At 32.7% G+C, this 24,299-nt stretch overlaps 1 pseudogene; it reads right to left on the minus strand.

Annotated features, from left to right (window-relative positions):
- Nucleotides 1-1,924: 1,924 nt before the first annotated feature.
- On the minus strand, nt 1,925-23,689 carry LOC127709584 (toll-like receptor 13; annotated as a pseudogene).
- Between the last annotated feature and the right edge of the window lie 610 nt (nt 23,690-24,299).

The raw sequence follows: 24,299 nt of genomic DNA on the forward strand, positions 1-24,299 counted from the left end.
AATTTTCTGTCTAAATAGGATACAGTATTCAAATATTTACAGCATTAATTGTAGTTAAAAAATCGGATATAACTCATTGTACCATATTCTTAACCATGTTGAAGAATACAATTACGCATGTATTAACCAAATATTCTCAAACGATGCTACAGACAAAATTGAAACATTGAATTTCCCAAAACTTCCTTGAAAGATTTATAACCCCGCCACATTCTGTAGGTGCCTGTCCCGAGTCAGGAGCCTGTAATCCAGTTGTTGTCGTTTGTTGCTGTTTATCATATCTTTTTCGTTTATTGTTTTGTACATAAACTAGTTGTCTCACTGGCAATCATACCATATCTTTTTTATTTTTATATAACTTCATTTATGACAAACATATTACTCTCACTACATCTATATACAAATCCCAATAATATCACGAAAGCATCATTTTAAAATCACTCGCATTTGAATTACATTTAGACCATACAGATACAAGATAGACATTCATATAATAAGATTGAAAAAGTTGAATCTAAACACCCGTAGAACATTAAATTTGTTAAATTTTCGCTTCAACATATTAACCTTCCTTCATATAATTTGATAACAAACATCATTTAAATCATCACCAGCCGTATGTTGAAAATATTCAAATATATCAACATATTCTAATAAATTGCCACATGAATAAACTTTGTCCAAATTTTAAATCTTTTAAAATATACTTGTCTTGAAAATCATGCACATATATTTCTCGACATTAACACAAAATATGTTTATAAGCATATTCTTCGCAAATAGATACAAGTATTGTCAGCCCAGCAACTGTGCCATTAGCATAACTAAAATTATTCATTACTGTTCCATTTAAATAACAAACCAACGTTAGCATTTGCTAATCTAATATATAAAAATCAAACAAGTATGGTTCCATTAATGAACACCATATTACATTTGTTGAAATGATCTTTAATTTTGTTTTAAATTTGATCAATCATTGTTTTCTTAACATCCAGTTGCAAATATTCCATGCATTTTCAGGAAGATTTTTTAAAAAACATTAAAATATACTAAAACACTTTTGAAAATGAATAAATAGTTTGATAAATGAAAACGGAAAATTTAAGTTTCCTAGTTAGAAGAGTCCATATTATCAATTTCGCTTAGAAAATAAGTACCTTCAAATTTCATTTCTTTAAAATTCTGTTTATTTATTTTAAATTTGAATAGTAAAATAATAAAAAATAAGTTTCCTAGTTATGAACATGATAAAAGTCTATGTTTAATTTTACTAGGAAAATAAGTCCGAAATAATTTTAAAAAATTCAGAAACACGTTTTGTGGAAATATTTTAATGAAATATCAACGTATGCTTAACAAAATTTGGAAACATTGAAATGACACATTTAATTGTTAACATAAGAGAAAATAATACGAATAATGCATTATATATGACGTTTACATCTTCTTGATTTTTTTTTAGAACAAGAAATTTCCAGTAAAATTGAGGACATGCATGGATATATTGAACATAGGAAAATAAATCTGTGGACTTCTTACTAGGACGAATGTATCGCTTACATTTGAAATAACTAGCACAATTTCCCCTTTTCGGTACAGAACACCTGTTGATAATATTGTGTGGAAGTGTAATGTAGAGAGTCAAAAGGTCATAACTGTCATATCAACTAATTATCGTTTTAATTCATACAGTGTAATCTTCATAATTGTAGATGATTTAAGATTCATCAATCTTATAATTGTTGGTCTCCTTATAATAGAAAAAACAAAGAATATGGGGTATCCATCCATGACACAAAATTAGTACATGCTCAGCAAAATACACACAAAAAGCAAATGAACAGCGGTTTTATTGCTGTTCTTCATCTCAAAGTCTCAGTGAGGCCTTAAATACATAGCAAAAAAAAAAACAAAAAAAAAAACAAAAACTCTCGCCTCACTTGAAGTTTAAGATGGTACCTAGCACCGGTTTGAGCGGAAGTCTTTGCAAAACGAGTCGGAAAGATTTATAAGATGTAACACCACCAAATCGGACCCGGTAAAAAAAGAACATACTAGAAAGTAGTAGTGGTAAAAATAATTAAAATATAAATATATATTACAAATATATTGCATCTACACATTATGTCGAGATTGATATTTGATATTATGTTAAATTAATCTAAATTAATCTAATGATAATTTGTTTTAAATTTTCTTCTTCCTGACATTGTGGTGGTCATATTTGATGGCTGTTTTGGATGTCATAAATATCAATTTTCATACACATGTCACTGGAAGAATAGAAATGCCGTCAATTTACTCAAGTTAAAATTGCGCTATGTGCATATGTGTGAAAACAAAACGCTTAAAATAGTTCTATAGCTTATTGTTGACCTTGTACTAACTTAGAGTCAGTTGTATTTACTGTAATGCCCTCAGTACTTCAGTCCAGAACTTTTCCTCCTCGTATTGTTTTCTTGGCCATTCAATGTATGTTGTAGAATTAATTAGGAATCGCAAAGAAGGTGACATTAACTCTTTTGATACAGTCTCCAACATTACTACTATCATTGTGTCGGTTTCTTTATTTAGAAACTTTTCCTGAGCTATCCTCATTTCAAAAAGACACCAATCACTTCTCAGCATATCACGTGACATGAGAAGCAAGATTTTTCTACTTGCGGCTATGTTTTCTGCAATATTGTCAATTATAAGCTGCCCGGCCTTAAAATCGCGATGATGAATGCATAGTTTCAAACCTGATTCTTTTTCAACTTTGTCTATCAGTTGCGTTCTGACCCAGTTACTGTCATAATCACAATAAATAACAAACGCATCATACACATACTGCGAAGAATCTTCAGTAAGGGAATGATACACCAGACCCCTGCGCTTGGTCGTAGAAAGGTATATCCAATACCGTATGTGCCAACGACATCTATAAACAATACTAGAAACAATCACTACAACTATACCAATCACGGAAATTGACGTCACTATAATAAGAAAAACTTTATCTTCGTTATTACATTCTGTATTTGTAGGATTGTAATCTGTAAGATACGTCCCTACTCTATATGGAGGTGAGTAACATCTATATCCAGGAAAGACATCTGCAAACAACGACGGCCTTTTTCTGACCAAATTTCGAAACCACAGATTTTCACATGTGCATGAAAAAGGATTTGATCTCAAGTCTATTTCTGTTAATTGATTCAGAGTTCGTAAAGGGAAGAATGAGTCGTTAACAATACTTATAGAATTACTATCTAATTTCAACGTTTTTAAGGTAAAATAGTCTTTAAAAACAATGTTTCCATCCCATCCAGATATATTGTTGTTACTTGCAACGAATTCCTGCAAGTGTGGCATCTTGTTGAAAAAACCAGCGGGTAGAGTTGACATACCGCAGTTTTTTAACCAGAGCTTTTTCAGGAATTTTACCGGTAAAAGCATTATTGTTAAAACATCGGATGTGTCAACTATATTGCCACTTAAATCTAGCTCTCGTAAATTTGGAACTGATTTGAAAATATTATATTTGTCAAAATAAAAGTGACTGAAGACAGATTTAAACATGAATCTATTTCCAGAAAAGTTTAAGGAATTAAGACTTTTGCTATGGAAGGATAAACTTTTAACTGTATTCAAGCCGTTACCAAGGTTGGCAATAGACAAATATGAAAGTGAGGGAAGATTGATAAATGTATCGTTGGATATCCGCCTCACTGGATTGTTGTCAAGCATTAGTATTTTTAGCTTATCTAGGCAAGATAGTCGATTTTCTAGGTTAAGAATCATATTGTTCTCAAGCCTCAGAATTTCGATTTCAGGGAAATAGCAATTTGACTCCTCTCCAAAAAATCCTCTTCGGAGAGCGATGCCATTATTTTGAAGGATTAGTTCTTTTATATTCCTCAAGAATCCGGGTTCCACAAATTTGATACTTCCGTGGCTGACATCAAAAAATTGCAAAACTACACATTTGCTCATTTCGTTGAAAGACAATAATGTGGTGTATGAATACCTTAAAGATAGATGCGTTAAATTATATTTACTGCATAATTCATTTAATACACTGCCGTTTCCAATGAATATCCATGGATTTTTATTCAGTATCAATGTTGAAAACAATGTTGATCGTATACTCATAATAGCAGTTACAGCAACGCTTAAGTTCATTGGGTTTCGACTTAAATCAAGCAAACGGAGATACAATAAATCATTCAGTGAATCTGAATTTGCATGAAGTATATTATCATTTGCAAGCGACAGGTTTTCTAATTTGTGAGTTTCCAAGGTGGCGAATGTGCTTCTCTTTAAGTGGTATAGAAAATTCCCAGAGAAGTCTAGGGAAGTAACATAAGATGGTAGTACAGGAATCCTGAGAAGATTTGTGCATTTTGCATAATGACTTTCTTCGCTACAAACACACCGGGATGCATTTGGGCATGTTGTCGTTATTGTTTGCACGGTATGCGGTATGAAGACAAGGAATAAAAGCATCATGGTTGTCCTAAAAAGGACATATTAATGTACATTTATTTAACAATAATCGTTGGTGACGCCTTCTTCATATCTTTTCATATATATTTGAAATTCAACAGATGTTTTAATAGCTCATAAATATCACCAATTGCACTAAAATGGTATTTGGTTTAAACGATGAAATTTATTTGGCTCACTGAAAAAACAAAAACATTCTCACAAGTCCTTTCATGATTTAGCAATTAAAAAGTGTAGAATAAAAAAAAACATATTGTTAATATTTGCATTTTCCTTAGAGCATAAACATGAATACATTATAAATTATGCTCATATGATTTGATATGTACGTAAATAATGAATTACAAAAAATACTTACAAAATGAAATGAATTATATTGATATATTGATTTAGCCTTGTACAAATTATGGTAAAATTTTGAAGTGTTTGTTTCCTTGAAAGTCATGTGAAATACTACAATTGAATTAATTTCTGTGACAAGTCAAGTGATTAAAAGGGCAGTATTTACTAATATCAAAATATTATGATGAAGGGAAAGTACTCTAATATTTTTTGCCGGCTATAAGTATAAGTTCTAAATTAGTTTCTGAGAAAAAAATGAATTTCGACTAAAATGACACGCACTGAATGTCCTTCCCCTGATTTTTATAGTTTGTTCATATGTTGTGCAGTTACACCACTGTCCCATGTTAGTGGGAGGGTTGGGCGCCTGCAAACATGTTTAACCCCGCCACATTCTGTATGTGCCTGTCCCAAGTCAGGATTCTGTAATTCAGTGGTTGTCGTTTGTTGCTGTATATCATATTTGTTTTTCGTTCATTGTTTTGTACATAAACCAGGCCGTTAGTTTTGTAGTTTGAATTGTTTTACATTTGTCATTTCGGGGCCTTTTATAGCTGATTTTGCGGTATGGGTTTTGCTCATTGTTGAAGGCCGTACAGTGACCTATAGTTGTTAACTTCATAGTCATTTTGTCTGTGGTGGAGAGTAGTCTCATTGGCAATCATACCACATCTTCTTATTTTTACAAGTGTTGGTACTTACCAGTATACGGGTATCACATGTCAATTACAATAATGCTGAAACTGCAGCATGTCCTTATTGTTATTAATGTTTCTAATCTAGTATCCAGCCAACAGTGCATATATCAATATTTAAACAAGAAAAACGCTCAAGAACAGTCTTAACTATAAATTTTTCAAATACGGAAATTTAACACAAAGAAAAACTGTCAGGAAGAGGGCATATTTCTTTTGATACACATAAGTGTATTACACCTGTGTTTCATATCCATTGAAAACAATGTAAAATTTGACTAAAGATTTCCTTGTGATAATCATAAATGGGGAAGCTAAGATGTGCACTGAAAGTATTTTCATTATTTTTTCAATCAATTGTGAGTTCAAACCTTTTCATTGGAGCATGTAATACAGTGGTTGTTGTTTTTGCTGTATATCATATTTGTTTTTCGTTCATTGTGTTTTGTTTTTTCGTTTGAATTGTATTACATTTGTCATTTCGGGGCTTTTTATAGCTATTTATTTAGGTATACGTTTTGCTCATTGTTGAAGGCCGTATGGTGACCTTATAGTTGTTAACTTCTATGTCATTTGGTCTCTGGTGGAGAGTTGTTTCGTTGGCAATCATACCACATCTTCTTATTTTTATAAATACAATCTTCGACAAAAGACATTCTTATACAATATGGCAGGTTCTAAATCGTCCCGAATCTATTAAAGCTGTGACTAAATTTAAAAGAAATAATCAAACATGTGCCATCAACATCCAATTCTCCTAATAACGAAAATCGTTATGATATATATCATCATCGAATGCGACTTTCAAGTATCACTGCGTTTGCTTGTCACGAATAACACTACGATGGCGTTCACAACCGGTTCTTGTTAAGGTGTGTGTTGTTCAATCTTTTATTTTTTGGGGTTGTTGCTTGTCTTTTTGTCATTTTCTTTTAAAAAAGGACGCGAAGTGTTGTCTATCTTTTTTTTTAAATGATTTATGATTATGGATCTTATTACTTTTTTATAATAATTTATACGAACTAAAATATTTGAATTTCTTCAATCGCAGTCAATGAAATACACATGTATTGCAATACATATTAAAACGTTCAAAACACATATAAACATTACTATTCCTTATTCTTATAAGAATGTTTAATGCAAATACAAGATACAAGTTTCTTGTACCGGATCGCAAACAAAGATTTATTTTGTAAAAGCAAAATCATTGATGAAATTCTAGTAACAAATACACTGAACTAGAACTTTAAAATAGCTGGACAATTCTATTGAAGGTTTTTAGTTCAAGGGATTGACCTTTTAACAGAAATCACTGCTTCAATTTTAACTTATTGTTTGTACTGATGTAAACCGACTTGTTTCTCAAGTTTTACTTCTATGTAGCAGAATTTGTATTGAGCATTTTTAAAGACAAGGAGAAAACAAATAGCTAGCAAAATCGTTTTATTTAACTATCAGATGTATAGATGATTTCTTTTCACTCAGTAATAATTTTAGTGAGTACTTATGTTTCATACTATGATTCTAAAATATTGTCATTTTTAAAATTAATGTAAAACAGGATTTGTTTACCCTTTCGAAGCACAAGAGATGCCTCCTAGCTTTCGTTTGGGTTCTTGTTGCTAGGTCTTTTGTTTTGTACGTAGTGTTTGTGTACTTGACTTTTCGCCGTTTGTTTTTGTCATGGCGTTGTCAGTTTCACTCCGACTCGACTTAATTTTATGCTTTACTTTGGCATAAATAATAAACTACTTTTTCAAATTAAAAAAGTTCTATTTTCAAACGCATGTACAAGTCAAGACAACAAACAACTGTAAAACTAGTATATAAACCAAATACGGACTTATGCCGCAATACGCAAAACCCAATAACTGGTTAAGGAGAGATAACTCTCTTAAACATATGGTAACTTTGCAAAACGTCTTGACCATACCAAACTGACATTAAACATCCCCCCCCCCCCCCATAAAAAAATAAACAAACTCAATGGTCAAGACGTTTTGGTCATTTAAAAAATCTTTAAAAAATCCAATACTTTCATAAACAAGCATGCCTATAGTTACGTCTTCAATCTATTATTCATTATTCAATCAACTATCAAATGTATGCATGCTATACTCAAAATCACTATCTACGGCATATTCCACTATAAAATTGGTTATACAGAGCAAACTTTTATATATGATGACACCAGCAGAGACCTTGGCTCTTATTAAATGGAAATACAATAAAAGCAACACATTGAATCAGATACACTGCCTCAACAAATATAACCATAAAAAATAGGTTTATTTCTGGTATTGTTCACCAAATCAATCATTACAAATGACAACACTGTTGCTCTTGAAAACGCAGTATTTTTCTCTTTAATTGCTATAAATGCAATATTTTCTGTTTACCAAACATCAAAAATGACCATTCATTTAAAAACAAACTCTAAAATACAATTTCGCATTCAACAAAATGAATTACTAAAATTCAAAACTTTTACTACTAAATTTACTTCATGACTCTCAAATAGTAAGCCTGAAAAATATACAATTAAGAATAAAACTTCAACAAAAAATTCAAGAACAGTTACTTGAAAAAAAAAATCTTTTGAAAACTGCTATCATAACAATACTGAAGCAAATATTCTCTCAATATTTTGTTTAAATAGGCACTTATTACAGATTAATAATAAAACAAAACTATTCAGTACAGAATGTACATCTTTCCGCCAAACTGACATCCATTGCATTGTCAAGTACTTTATTCTTACAAATTTCACTTTCTATCTATCAAATGTCATAGACGTATATATACACATATTATTACTTTTAGACATAAACCAAAACATTGTTCTTTAAAAAAAAGACGGAATGCAATCATTTCCCGAATAATTCAACATTTAATATCTAGTCCTACAAATATTTCTTGAATGTTCTAGCTTTCACAAAATTAACATCTGTGTAATACGAGAAAAAAAATTCATATGAAGTATTCACGATAAACAAATCAGCATTTGCATAAAACACAAATGAACAATGTATTCAAAAGAAAATATCATTAAAATTGAGAATGGAAATAGGGAATGTGTCAAAGAGACAACAACCCGACCATAGAGCAGACAACAGCCGAAGGCCACGAATGGGTCTTCAATGCAGCGAGAAACTCCCGCACCCGAAGGCGTCCTTCAGCTGGCCCCTAAACAAATATGTATACTAGTTCAGTGATAATGGACGTCATACTAAACTCCAAATTATACACAGGAAACTAAAATTAAAAATGATACAAGACTAACAAAGGCCAGAGGCTCCTGACTTGGGACAGGCGCAAAAATGCGGCGGGGTTAAACATGTTTTTTGAGATCTCAACCCTCCCCCTATACCTCTAGCCAATGTAGAAAAAACAAACGCACAACAGTACGTACAGTAAAATTCAGTATAAGAGAAGTCCGAGTGCGATGTCAGAATAGGAAACAAAAGAAAATAAACAAAATGACAATAATACATAAATAACAACAGACTACTAGCAGTTACTGACATGCCAGCTCCAGACCTCAATTAAACTGATTAACCAAAAGATTATGTCTTCATCATATGAATATCAGGCACAATCCCTCCTGTTAGAGGTTTAGTATTATACCGTCATAAAATATATGAGAAGAACATAACCCGTGTCATGCCAACAACTGGTTTTAGAATAAATGTGTTTAATTCCGATGCAAAGACCCTATAAGTGAATTAATATTAAAGCCAAAATATGCAATCTTTAATAACCTGACAACAGTAATGTAACTATATCCCTTCTTAATAAGTCTGTTTAAAGGTTTTGTTAGCTTTTGAGGTGAATACTGACATTTTTGTGCTTTGTAAAGAATATTACCATAAAAGATTGGATGTGAAATACCCGAACGTATAAGATATCTGCATGTTGAGTTATATTTACGAATGATGTCCTTATACCGATGATAAAATTTAGTAAATGTTTTGACTAGTTTATGATATCGAAAACCCTGGTGTAATAATTTTTCAGTAATACACAAATTTCTCTCGCTAAAATCTCATACGTTGTTACATACACGAGCGAATCGTACAAGTTGAGATATATAAACACCATAAGATGGTGACAAGGGAACGTCACCATCTAAAAATGGATAATTAACGATAGCAAATGAAAAATCATCTCTTTTATCATAAATTTTTGTATTAAGCTTCCCGTTAATGATATAGATACCAAGATCGAGGAAAGGACAGTGGTAATTGTTAGTATTAGCTTTATTTAAAGTAAGTTCAACAGGATAAATTTCTTAATAAGAATATGAGGCAAAGTGGTATATAGGGTAGAAAAATCAAAACTTTGAACCGATTCAAAATCACCAATATTTGCATGCAATTTATAAAGTACTTCCAACGAGTTTTTGACACTCCAAAAGTAATTAATTCCACTATTTTCAAAGGCCTTATTTGAACAATTTATTATCAGGTTTTTGATTGTACCAAGTGTACTAGTAAGTAGAATAGACAATTTAGTAGTGGAACAATGACTTGAAGACGAAATAAATCTATATTTGTAAGGTGATTTGTGTAGCTTCGGAAGCCAGTACATAGTTGGGACTTTCATTGTATTTGGTTCTGCTTGTAAAGAAGTAGCTAATAGTTTATGTTTGTTACAGATATCGTTTTCTGAAAATGAAGTCAGTTGGAATGTTGGTGAATTGGTGATTTCATTTTGCAGAACCTCAATGTAAAATATACGTCAAACTATAATAATATTATTAGCAGCTTTATCAGCCGGGACAAAAACAAATTCCTTGGCTAGTTCTTTTAGTTTATGTTTGATACGAGAAATAGGATTTTTATGGTTGTTGTTAAGAGTATAATGTTCTTTAAAATGTTGTATACGTATATCAACTATCTTCATTATTGAATTAAAAAAAGAGTCCAAAGATTTTTTGTCAGCTTTTTCCCGTTTTATCCATTTCAAACAATAAGCACGAAGTGAGTCGTTGATGATATTGCGACACTCATTCCAATTAATAATTGACGGGAGACGATATTTAGGTCCTTTACTGAGGAATGATTTTAACTCTCGGTCGCGAACGATGTTAAGGTCTCCTGTTATAACATGGGAAATGGGGCCATAAGTGTTTTCTGAATTACTATAATTACATGACGTAGGTGTATTTTCACTGATATTTACATCTTTACAGACTTGGCTATAATTAAACACAAATTTCCGGGTAGATTTCTTGTAAATATAACAAATAAGAGGGAGTTCAGTATTATCAAAATATCCAGGAATTTGTTCTTTAACAGAATGGTCGTTAAAAATACCGGCAAAATTTACAAAATCAAAACCTTTATTGACATACTTTATTTTAATAAAATGTTTTTTATGATCTTCAGGGCGATCAATTTTGGGAAACACTTTAGAATAACAATATGCCATTATAATTTGAACGATTTCGTACTTAGGACTGCAATATGAAATTGTGTTGCAATCCTCTAAAATTTTATTAAATTTATTTATAGGTAAAGAGCAGAGCTTGGTTAATAGATAATGTCTGCCGTTGTTTTTTGAAATAGAAATTAGGTCCGAAATATTTGTATGGTTGGTCCGAAATTTTCTTTGATTGCGATTTTTTCTACTTCCACGAGAACGGTTTTTACGAACAGTTTTAGAAACTATATCCAAAATGTTAACAGAATCGTTTCTTGATATATTACCAATTCCCATGATATTATCATTAAGACCGAGAGGGTAGACTGTCTGTAATCTTTTAATCCAATTTAATTCAATTATTTTCCGTGATCGTACAAACTTTGAATGAGATTCACCAGGCTGCTTATTTACTACTTCTAAAGGTTGAACTGTTAAATATCTAATAGGATGATTGTGCTTTTTAAGATGCTGATAAATGATACTTTTGAATTTATTGGGTCTTTTAAAACGATACAGGTGTTCTTGCGTGCGTTTAGATAAATATCGTCCAGTTTCACCTACGTACTGAATACCGCATCCCGGTTTGTTTCATGTGAGTAAATAAATAATACTGTTTGTTTTTCAAGTTATATCAGTTTCAAAATTTAAAGAAAATGTGCGACCATTAAACGTAGACCTTACCGTATTGTTGGTGGAAAGACGGGGACATGTAAGTCATTTTTTGGCATGACACTTATCGATAGAAGGGTAACCACGATTTTTATTGTTAAAAATGTCAGCGATTGTAGTATTTTTAGATTTGTTTTTGGTATGTGGATTTCATTAGAAAGGAGCAAAGACTGGCGTCCAGAATATGAACCAGCACACAATAACTTGAATTATGTGAATATGATAAAACTGTTCGGCTAAAGACGTCAAACGCTATCCGTCATACTTTACCCGAAAAATAAAACAAAAGATAGGGTATATCAGGGTAGCGAATGACGTCTGACTAAATAGAAGAATGGGGCTGAATGTTGAAATACTACTTTTTGATAAGTATCCCTAAAGTAATGAACATACTTAGAGAAGTTCTCGCTCGGACACACATATGGCGGTGGTTTTGACTGTACAATCTTTTGAGTATGCGAATTTAACTGCTCGTATGGTATCCATAAGGCGTATAGTGCCGGTTTGCCCTTAAACTGCACACGATATTCTGTCTCATTTCTTTTCCGTTGAGCTAATTTTCACTTCACTTTAAAATAAGCGTCTGATTGTGTTGTAACTCCATCAGAAGACTTTGTATCCAAACGTGAACTTTGAAAACGTACAGGACGTTTTCGATTTCGTGTAGAACGACGTACAATCGGTTGAGTCTGTTCAGATTGTAACGGTGTAATAGCTTCTTTTTCACTGTCGGAAGTATAATAATCTGGTTCATGATTAATTTCGGCGGTGTGCACTTCTGGTAAAAATAGTCTGACGGATTCGGTACACGAACATATGCAACTTTAAGTCTATCTAAATGAGCATCATTTTTCCGAACTTTGCCAGGTAGACGGTATTCTTAGATTAACAATATGAGGCGACTTGATAGCATGCACAATAAAAGGTCCACTACATTTTGGCTGAAACTTGCGGCCTGGCCCGCACGGGTCTTTAAGCATGTAAACATAGTCTCCAACAGATAATTGCAACGGATTTGTCTTTTTACTGTAGCGATTCATCATCAATTCTCATGATCGTTGTGCATTTGTTCGAATTTCCTCTTTTAGTATATCGATCTTTTTGGCCTGTTTTTCTACATAGTCACGATAATCGTCAGGTAAAGTTGAGAAATCGGTTTGATGTAACAAACAAAGCGGAAATTTAGGTCTTGTACCTAATATGATCTCATAAGACGAATAGTTTGTAGAGGAATTTACTGATGCATTCATTGAAAACGTTACGGCAGTTAGCACACTGTCCCATTGCGTTCCTTTTTGAATGTACGGAGTAAGTCTCTCGGCTAACGTTCGATGAATTCTCTCACAGGCTCTTAAACAATGGTGTATCATGCTATGAGTAAAATTTTGCCGTATTTCTAACAATTTACAAACTTTCTTAGACCATTTTGAGATAAACGCGCTTCCGTTATCAGAAATAATTGTATCACGAACACCAAATTGACAAAACATATCAAAAAGAGCATATGAAAATGTCATTGCATCACGATTTGGAATAGGCACATTATATACAAATTTAATAAACATATCTATAACTGATGACATGTCTGTATACGATCTTTGCGATGTCGTTAAAGGTCAATTTCTTCTATTTTAAGTTTGTTCTGTCATTTCGGGAAAGATAGAACTTGAATTCTCACCGTCCACATCACTTTCAATGCAACGAGATAAAGCATCCGCTACTTGCATTTGCGCAGCTGGCTTGTAACGAATTTAGAAATTGTACTGTTGTAATATTGCAAGCCAACGATCATATATCGCTCCTTTCAGTTGTTTTTCAATTAGCGGTCGCAATGCCTTGTGGTCACACTCAACGATGAATCTATTGCCTCTTAGGTAACTTGAACAATCAGTAATGCTTGTAACGACTCCCAATAACTCGAGTTTGGTTGGACCGTATGACCTTTGCCAATGATTTAAAGCTTTTGAGCCAAAACGGACGACTCTAATTTTTTCAAAGTTTTTATTTTCATCAGGATGCTTTTGATACAACATATAACCTATCCCTTTTGAAGATGAATCAACGGCCAAATAAAACGGGAAGTTGAATTAAGGAAAAGCTAAGATTTCCGAGTTGAGTAAACGTGTTTTACGTTCATTTAATGCCAATTCTTGTTCTTTGTTCCATTGAAATAAGGCGCTTTTTGCAATAATTTTGTCAATGGTAGAGTTATTTCACTGTAGTTCGGAATAAACTTTCGGAACCATCCAAAGAAACTTAAAGCTCTGCGAAGTGCTTTCAAATTGCGAGGTGACGGATATGTTTGTAAAGCTTGTACACGATCTGGGGCGGTTTTATGCCTTCTACCGAAATGTGGTGACCAAGAAATATACATGACTGTTCTGCAAATTGACACTTTTTCGGATTCAGTTTAAGACCAGTACTTCTAAAACGATTGAAAACATTAGTAAGGTCATTAAGATGTTCTTGAAATGTCTCGGAACAGATCAATGCATCGTCCAAATAGCAAAGACAAGACCTGAAAGTTAACACGGACAAAAGTTTGTCTATCAAAAGTTGAAACGAGTTCGGTGCTGAGCTAAGTCCCATTGGTAATCGATTAAATTTATATGTCCCAAAACGTATTGAAGGCCGTATATTTCGAACTTGTAGGGTCTATTTTCATTTGGAAAAATCCGGAACTCATATCAATGGATGTTATGAAATATGGCTTTCTTTGTGAAAAAGATTCTGCTAGGTCTTGTAAATCAGGAATTTTATATGAAAAAATTTTGTACTTTGACCTATAATGGTTTACTTTTATAAATTTTTACTTGGATGGAGAGTTGTCTCATTGGCACTCATACAACATCTTCTTATATCTATTGACACTGAGAGTTCAAATATCTGAAGTCGCAGCAAAAACGAAATTGCGAAAGACTAGAGTCCTTGTCATATGGTGGTCCATGTTTTGTTCCATGTACACGCTTAGTAACTAACACAATCGGACTTGTTATTGGTAAATCCTCATCTGGAAACACAGGAGAAATAATTCCTTGCTCAAGCAAATTATCCAAATGATGCCTTAAAACGTCTTTTTTATCGGGGGACAAACGACAAGGTTTCTGATACTTCGGTTTGGCATCAGGTTTTAATAATATTTTATGTTTAACTAAATCTGTAAATCCTAAAGAAGGATCTGACTTTGGTCACAAAAATGTTTTTATTGTTGTACAAAGACTTGTGTAAATCGTTAAGCTGCAATTTGTCCAAATCAGACTTTTGAAACAGAAAATTGGCAATAAAATCCGTGAATGCATTGTCAAATGTACTGTTATTGTCAGATTGTACAGTAGAATCAAGCTTAACCAGGTCACTATTGTTTGGTACTCTTATATCGTTTACACCATTTGTATCATTTATCAAATTCACGTTTTGAACGCGATGGTTGCTAGTATCGTCAAACGGAAGCAGCGAGTGTTCAGATGTAATTTCGTCAAACATAGCTAATGCTTTTCCTTTATTCAAGTCAATACTACAACTGTTTGGATTTAATATTTTTATCGGAATAAGTTTACCTTTTGACACAGAAACTACTCCTTTAGAAATAACCAATCCTCTAGATAAAATATATTTATTAGACGTACAAATTCCTTGTTTTCCATAATAAATATTTGACGGAACTTTTCCCCATATAATTGTCTCAGTATTTGGTAGAATCGTTGTTCTTTTTGTACAATAAACATTTGCCATTTTTGGAACAGCGGACATTTCGCTAAAATCAATCAACATTTCATTCTCAATTAAATAATTTGTTCCCAAAATAATAGGATGTGATGACATTTTCAAAATAAAAGTAAAAACACGATGATTGGCTCTTGAAATATTCATTTGTATGAAAGCCGTACCAACAACTTCAATCTTTTGATTCTTATCTAAAACGATAGACTCACGAACATCTGCATTGAAATCTGACTTCTTGCTATACGGCAACGAATTGTAAAGTTGTTCTGAAATAGTGTTCACTGAACTTCCTGTATCAATCAATGCAGAAACTTTCAAAGAATCAAAACGAACAGTTAGATATATAAATTTCGAGTCCGAAGAAATAAAGGAATCAGTACCACAGTCATTTTCGGATGAAGTCATTACATTTTCATCAGTACATGTATTCTCAACACAAAAATCATTATTTACATTCATACATTTATTTACACGAGATCGAGATCTACTCCGAATCCTTGAAGCACTAACGGATGGTCTCCTAGTGGAGCGTGCTGTGTGGCCCCCAGGAGGAAAGATTTTAGCTTCAGAAATTGACCACATTCTTATGCCCCGAATGTCCCGTCTGTCTGCATATTTGACACTGCATCGTTGGTGTACATTATTTTGAGCTGTTTGTCCGAAAAGAATACACTGCAAAGCAACATGTCAATTTTGAGTACATAACTGGCATATGTTTTGAGGAGAGAGATTTCCCGTGCCGTTCCAATTACAGTTTCCTTTGAAATGTCCTATTCCATTACATTTATAGCAGAGCAAATTTCGGTGTGGTGCGCCTGGATATGTGTTTCGATAAAAAAAAACTATTGAAGCCCCCTGGTGGTTTTACATTGTTGTCTGTTTGTTTTAGTGTTTTCATGGCATTCATGAGGTCTGTCAGTTGATGCATTTGATGTTTTAAAAAATAGAAATTTCGGACTGGCTTGTTGAAATATTTCGTGCAGCGGCAACAGTATTTTCACATTCCCTATATTTATACGCTTCGCCGGATTTCGCTAGTGTCAAAGTGCCTGATGCATCTTTTGGTTTACTTGCGCGGACTTAAAATGAAAGTTTGTCAGGCAACCAATTAACAAATTTCGACATGACTTCATGTCCGGGTTTGGAAAACAAGTCCGCTTTTTCTACGAGCTGACAATAAAAATCTTCAATTTCTTGTCCGGGGTTCATTTTCAAACTATTGAATAACTGATTTTCAATAACAACGGATGGATTTTCCCAGTTAAATTTAACATATTTAGCGTTAAAAAGTTCTTAAATTGTGTTTCAGTCTAAACCAGAAGTTAGTCCGTTGTACCATGTTATATCATACATTTATTTACACGAGATCGAGATCTACTCCGAATCCTTGAAGCACTAACGGATGGTCTCCTAGGGGAGCGTGCTGTGTGGCCCCCAGGAGGAAAGAGTTTACCTTCAGAAATTGACCACATTCTTTTGCCGAATGGCCCGTCTGTCTGCATATTTGACACTGCATCGTTGGTGTACATTATTTTGAGCTGTTTGTCCGAAAAGAATACACTGCAAAGCAACATGTCAATTTTGAGTACATAACTGGCATATGTTTTGAGGAGAGAGATTTCCCGTACCGTTCCAATTACAGTTTCCTTCGAAATGTCCTATTCCATTATATTTATAGCAGGGCAAATTTCGGTGTGGTGCGCCTGGATATGTGTTTCGATAAAAAAAAACTATTGAAGCCCCCTGGTGGTTTTACATTGTTGTCTGTTTGTTTTAGTGTTTTCATGGCATTCATGAGGTCTGTCAGTTGATGCATTTGATGTTTTAAAAAATAGAAATTTCGGACTGGCTTGTTGAAATATTTCGTGCAGCGGCAACAGTATTTTCACATTCCCTATATTTATACGCTTCGCCGGATTTCGCTAGTGTCAAAGTGCCTGATGCATCTTTTGGTTTACTTGCGCGGACTTAAAATGAAAGTTTGTCAGGCAACCAATTAACAAATTTCGACATGACTTCATGTCCGGGTTTGGAAAACAAGTCCGCTTTTTCTACGAGCTGACAATAAAAATCTTCAATTTCTTGTCCGGGGTTCATTTTCAAACTATTGAATAACTGATTTTCAATAACAACGGATGGATTTTCCCAGTTAAATTTAACATATTTAGCGTTAAAAAGTTCTTAAATTGTGTTCCAGTCTAAACCAGAAGTTAGTCCGTTGTACCATGTTATATCATACATTTATTTACACGAGATCGAGATCTACTCCGAATCCTTGAAGCACTAACGGATGGTCTCCTAGGGGAGCGTGCTGTGTGGCCGCCAGTCTAAACCAGAAGTTAGTCCGTTGTACCATGTTAGCGCGGGGCCCTGAAGATGGAGGTGAAATGCAACTAAAACTTTGGCATCATCAAGCTCGTGGAGCGTAAAGAGAGGATTCAAATTCTTTTAAAAATTTTGAGCCGTTGTCTTTGGGGTATCCTGAAATATTTTTACAGGAGGCTTATTTATCCATTATATTTTTCTTTGGTGGTTTAATTTTGGATGGTTGTACGTCGTGTATAGAAAAAGCTAAATCATCGCAGGCAGGTAAAGAATTAGAATTTTCGGAATCATGATATATCGATGGTTTAGCCGTCAGGTATTTATCAACAAAAGTGTCGTCTAGAATAGTTATTTCTCGATGCGAGGGATTCGTGTACAATTCTTCCTCACTTCCACTGTATCTCAATTTATCATCATCCCAATCGTAATACATCGAAACTACAATTCAAAGCAATCTTTTCTTATTTTTCGAGGGAGACAAATTCACACAAGGAAATGCTTTCCACGTGTTCACCCGCATGGTCGTTTACATGCTGGCGATAACTTCACAGGATCGTGCTTAAATGTTGTTTTGTTTTAAGTATATTGTGTATAAATGTTCTTACTTAAAAACCGGGTGTTCCACCATTTTATGCTTTACTTTGGCATAAATAATAAACTACTTTTTCAAATTAATAAAGTTCTATTACACAAACGCATGTACATGTATGGTCACAATAAATCAAGATAACAAACAACTGTAAAACTATTATATAAACTAAATGCGGACTTATGCCGCAATACGCAAAACCCAATATCTGGTTAAGAAGAGATAACTCTCTTAAAAATATGCTTTACAAAAAGTCTTGACCATACCAAACTGACATATATCATTAAAAGTTTTGAATGTCAATTTGGTTTAGTTTTAGTTTAAACATATTTTATTTGCTAAAATGGATGAGACATTAGTTAATCATACGTATGAAGTTTTAATACAATAATATATATATAAGTATATATAATTAATAATAATATTATGAGCATGCATGTAAAACGAACAAATTCATTAGATATTATACGAACTATACATAAAAAGAAAAAAAGAAAAAGTAGCAAATCGTCTGTTTTCTTTGATGATGACTCTGATCATCAGTATACTATCAAAATAACTTCAAGATTACACTTTACTGATCAACATGATAGATTGTTTGTTTTTTTGTTTGTCACATTGTTGTTATTGGTAAGCAGTTCATATCGCTTCATATGCAAATTATTAATAAGCTCTCTACACACTACTTCTATCTGTTCAGCAATACTATGCTTAAGATCACTGTTTTGTTTATCTATGGCATAATAGAAAAGATTAACACTCAGTTGAATTAAATCTAAACTATCGCCAAAGCAAGATTTTGCTAAAAGTTCACTACCTCTACCAACTATTATCTACATCAATCTTTTCCTGTCTATTTCAAGTGATTCACACGTCAGTAGAAAATGTGATAAAAAATCAGGACTCTTGTTGCATAGCTTACATGTTGGACTGACCTTATTCTAATTGAATGCAGCTCGATTAGATTGAATGATATATGTTCCTGTTGCAATTTTGATTCGTGTAGGAATCCTTACAATGTCTCTATTGTTTGCTGTCTTTAGGTAATCAATTGGGGTATTTTCAGATGGTATATTGACAGTTCATACATTAAAGGGTTGTGTACATCTTTGCATCATCAAGAATCTTGTTGGTCCAGTAATTCTGCACTTTGTTGTTTATAAAAGATTTCCATTTTGTTTTTGTTAGCCGATTGTTCAAAAGTTTTCTATATTTTCTATCTTATATTGTAAACAGAGCTTTTTAATATCAATGAACCAACTATTACTGTTGAAGGACTTAGTTTTAGCTGCTTTTCTACCATTCTACATTCATTGGAAGTTTTTTATGGTCTAGTGATGGCCCCAAATAATGTCAAAATTTTTATATGTCTTTCATCTTCAATAGGTATCATGACCGAAAGTATATATATGGCTGAGTCTGCTGTATTAGTAGATAAAGATGGTAGCTTTTTTATTGACCTCTTATGATACAGATTAAGAGTTGTTAGTGATTTGCCTTTGGGAATCAATTTTTCTAGTCCATAAGTTAGAATTGGTAGTACAAAAGTTTTAACTAGTGACAGTTTTGTTCCTGGGTCTAATCCATTGGTGTCATGTAGATCTGATCCCATTAAGCTACATAAAGTGCAAATATTTAAAATTTTAACAGACGGTTTTATTTTTCCAATATTTTGTCATTATTAATCATTAAATTAGTTTATTTACTGACGTTGTATGTGTTTTCTCGATAAGACGTCCTTAACGATCCTGTACTAGATCTTTCACGATCCAATCGCAATACTTGACCACCGTTATTTATTTATTTAATCTTTCACGATCATGTTTCTCGATATACCGAATGACAGTCGTGACCATACTCTTAACAATGTTATACAATGTATCATGTATTAACCAAATGAGTTTCGAATATTTTCAAGCGACGCAACAGACTAAATAAAACATTACATAACTTCCTTGAAAGACATAATATGCTTAACTCCGCTACATTCTGTATATGCCTGTCCCGAGCCAGAAGCCTGTAATTCAGTTGTTGTCGTGTATTGTTTTGTACATATACAAGGCCGTTATATTTCTCGTATGAATCATTTTACATTTGTCATGTCGGGAGCCATTGGAGCTTGCTATGGAGTTTACTCATTGTTGAGTATGATGACCTATGGTTAATAACTTTTATGTGATTTGGTCTCGGAAGGGGGGAGATGTCTCACTGGCAATATACCACATCTTTTTATTTTTATATAATTTCATTCATGACAAACATATTATTCGCACTATATATAAATATATATAGAAATCTCATTAATGTCATGAAAGCATTATTTTAAATTACTCGCTTTGAATTACATTTAGACCATACAGATACACATGCAATAGAAATTCATACAAGAAGATTGAAAAAGTCGAATTTTAACACCCGTAGAACATTTGCTAAATTTTCGCTTCAGCATATTAACCTTCCTGCATCTAAATTGATAACAGACATTATTTAAATCATTACCAACTGTAATATGTTGAAAATATTCAAAAACACCAACAATGTCTAAAAAAAAAATGCCTCATAAATAAACTTTGGACACATTATAAATCTTCATATACTTTGTCTTGAAAATCATGCACATTTTTCTTCTTCTTGACATTACACAAAATATCATATTCATTAACATATTTTTCGCAAATAGATAAAAGTATTTTCAACCCAACAACTGATGGACTTATTATACACCTTTCATCAGCATAAGTAAAATGATTCATGACTGCTACAATCTAAATAACATTCCAACATTAGCATTTGTTAATCTAATGTATAAAAATTAAACAAGTAAAGTGACAAAATGCACCCTTGACGAACATCATATTGCATTTATTGAAAAAACCTTTAGTTCTATTTTAAATTTGATTACTCGTTGTTTGCTAAACATCCAGCTGCAAATATTATATGCATAATCATGACGATTTTAAAATTTATATCAAAACTATTTTGAAAATGAATAAATACTTTAAATGAAAATGAAAAAATTAAGTTTCATAGTTAGAAGGGTCCATGTTATCCATTTAGCTAGGAAAATAGGTCCTTTCAAAAAATCATTTATTTAAAATTCTATATACTAGTTCAAATTTGTTTAATGAATATTTGAATATTAAAATCATAAAAATAAAGTTTCCTATTTATAAACATGATTCAAGTCTATGTTCAATTTTGCAAGAAAATTAAGGTATAATTTAAAAAAAATACTAAACATGTTTTTTTTGGAAATAATGAAAGATAAATGCATGCCTACCAAAATTTGCAAACATTAAAATAAAATATTGCATTGTCTACATAAGGGAAAATAATACGAATAAATGCATTATATATGACTGTTTTCATCTAACTGAATATCTTTCAGAACAAGAATGTTTCCGGTAAAATTGAGGACATAGCTATTTTGTACATAGGGAAATAAATCTGGGAACTTTTATAAATGGCTTGAATTGAACATTCTTGTAAACTATGTCGCTGTTGACTTTAATACAAACAATTTATGTCCACCCAACACATCTTAGCAGGACTAATGTATCGCTTACATTTGAAATAACTAGCACAATTTCTTCTTTTCAGTACAGAAAAGGCTTTATATGATTTGCAGGCAAATGATTTTGCAATTCAACTTTTCAAGAACGTGTAATCTAGAGATTCAAAAAGTCATAACTGTCATATTAACTCTTTATCGTTTTATTCAGGTAATTTGAAATATGAAATACCTTCCTATACTCAATTCTTCATTCTGGTAAGTTGAGCTTAAAAGTCTAAACTGTTCACCTTCTTTTGTATGTTTTGGTTTAAGTGTGTTGTCAGCATGCTGTCTCATTGATTCATATCTGGATGTTATATTTTTTTACTTTTTTTGCTTTTGACCGATTTCTTGAAAGAATAGAATTTTTTTTTGTTACGACAGAATAGACGTGATATTTTGATATTATAAATATAATATAAATCTATTAAGATATGGTAAAAAAAATTAAAATATATATATTAGAAATAATTATTGCATCTACACATTATGTCAGAATGAATGATAATTCATATTAAGTTTTCTATTTCATGGCATTGTGGTGGTCAAATTTAATGACGGCTTTGGTTGTCATAATTATAAAAACTGTTGACTGCTCAACATATTTTCATACACATGTCATTGCAAGAATAGAAATGCCGTCAACTAAATCAAGTCAACAATGTGTGTTGGAATAAAAAGCTCAAAATAGTTCTACAGCTCCATGTTGACCGTGTTGTACTAACTTAGAATCAGTTGTATTTAACGTAAAGCCCTCAGTACTTCAGTCCAAAACCGTTCCTCTTCGTATTGTTTTCTTGGCCATTCAATGTATGTTGTTGAATTTATTAGGAATCGCAAAGAAGGTGACATTAACTCTTTTGGTACAGTCTCCAACATAACTACTATCATTGTGTCAGTTTCTTTGTTTAGAAACTTTTCCTGAGCTATCCTCATTTCAAAAAGACACCAATCACTTCTCAGCATATCACGTGACATCAGAAACAAGATTTTTCTACTTGCGGCTATGTTTTCAGCAATGTTGTCAATTATAAGCTGCCCGGCCTTAAAATCGCGATGATGAATGCATAGTTTCAAACCTGATTCTTTTTCGACTTTATCTATAAGCTGCGTTCTGACCCAGTTCCTGTCATAATCACAATAAATAACAAACGCATCATACACATACTGCGAAGAATCTTCAGTAAGGGAATGATACACCAGTCCCCTACGCTTGGTCGTAGACAGATATATCCAATACCGTATGTGCCAACGACATCTATAGACAATACTAGAAACAATCACTACAATTATTCCTGTAACAGAAATTGCCGTCACTACGATAAGAAAAACGTTGTAACATTCACTATATTTTGGGCTATAATCTGAGAGATATGTTACTTTGTATGGAGACAAGAAACACCTGTATCCAAAAGGAACACCTGCAAACAATGACGACCTTTGCTTGATCAAATTTCGAAACCACAGATTTTCACATGTGCATGAAAAAGGATTTGATCTCAAGTCAATTTCTGTTAATTGATTCAGTGTTCGTAAAGGGAAGAATGTGTCGTCAACAATACTTATAGAATTACTATCTAATTTCAACGTTTTTAAGGTAAAATAGTCTCCGAAAACAGTATTTCCATCCCATGAAGAAATATTATTGTTACTTGCAACGAATTCTTGCAAGTTAGGCATCTTGCTGAAAAAACCAGTGGGTAGAGTTGACATACTGCAATTTTTTAACCAGAGCTTTTTCAGGAATTTTACCGGTAAAAGCATTATTTTTAATTCGTCGGATGTGTCAACTATATTGCCACTTAAATCTAGCTCCCTTAGATTTGGAACTGATTTGAAAATATTATACTTGTAAGAGAGAGATTTAAACATGAATCGATTTCCAGAAAAGTTCAAGGAATAAAGACTTTTGCTATGGAAGGCTAAACTCTTTACTGTGCTCAAGCCGTTACCGAGGTTGGCAATGGACAAATATGAAAGTGACGGAAGATGGATAAATGTGTAGTTGCTAATCCATCTCACTGGATTGTTGTCAAGTAATAATATTTTCAGCTTATTTAGGCAAGATAATCGATTTTCAAGGTTAAAAATCATATTGTTCTCAAGCCTCAGAATTTCGATTTCAGGAAAATAGCAATTTGACTTCTTTCCAAAAAATCCTCTTCGGAGAGTGATGGCATTATTTTGAAGGTTTAGTTCCTTCATATTCTTCAAGAATCCGGATTGAACTAATTTGATACGTCCTTGACTGACATCGAAAAATTGCAAAACTACACATTTGCTCATTTCGTTGAAAGACAATAATGTGGTGTATGAATAAATTAAAGATACATGCGTTAAATTATATGTAGTGCATAATGAATTTAATGTACTGCCGATTCCATTCAACGTCAATGGATTCATATTCAGTATCAATGTTGAAAACAATGTTGATCGTATACTCATAATAGCAGTTACAACAACGCTTAATTTCATGGGGTTT

This window comes from Mytilus californianus, unplaced genomic scaffold (assembly GCF_021869535.1).
Source record: "Mytilus californianus isolate M0D057914Y unplaced genomic scaffold, xbMytCali1.0.p SCAF_7, whole genome shotgun sequence".
In the NCBI taxonomy this organism is placed as follows: domain Eukaryota; kingdom Metazoa; phylum Mollusca; class Bivalvia; order Mytilida; family Mytilidae; genus Mytilus; species Mytilus californianus.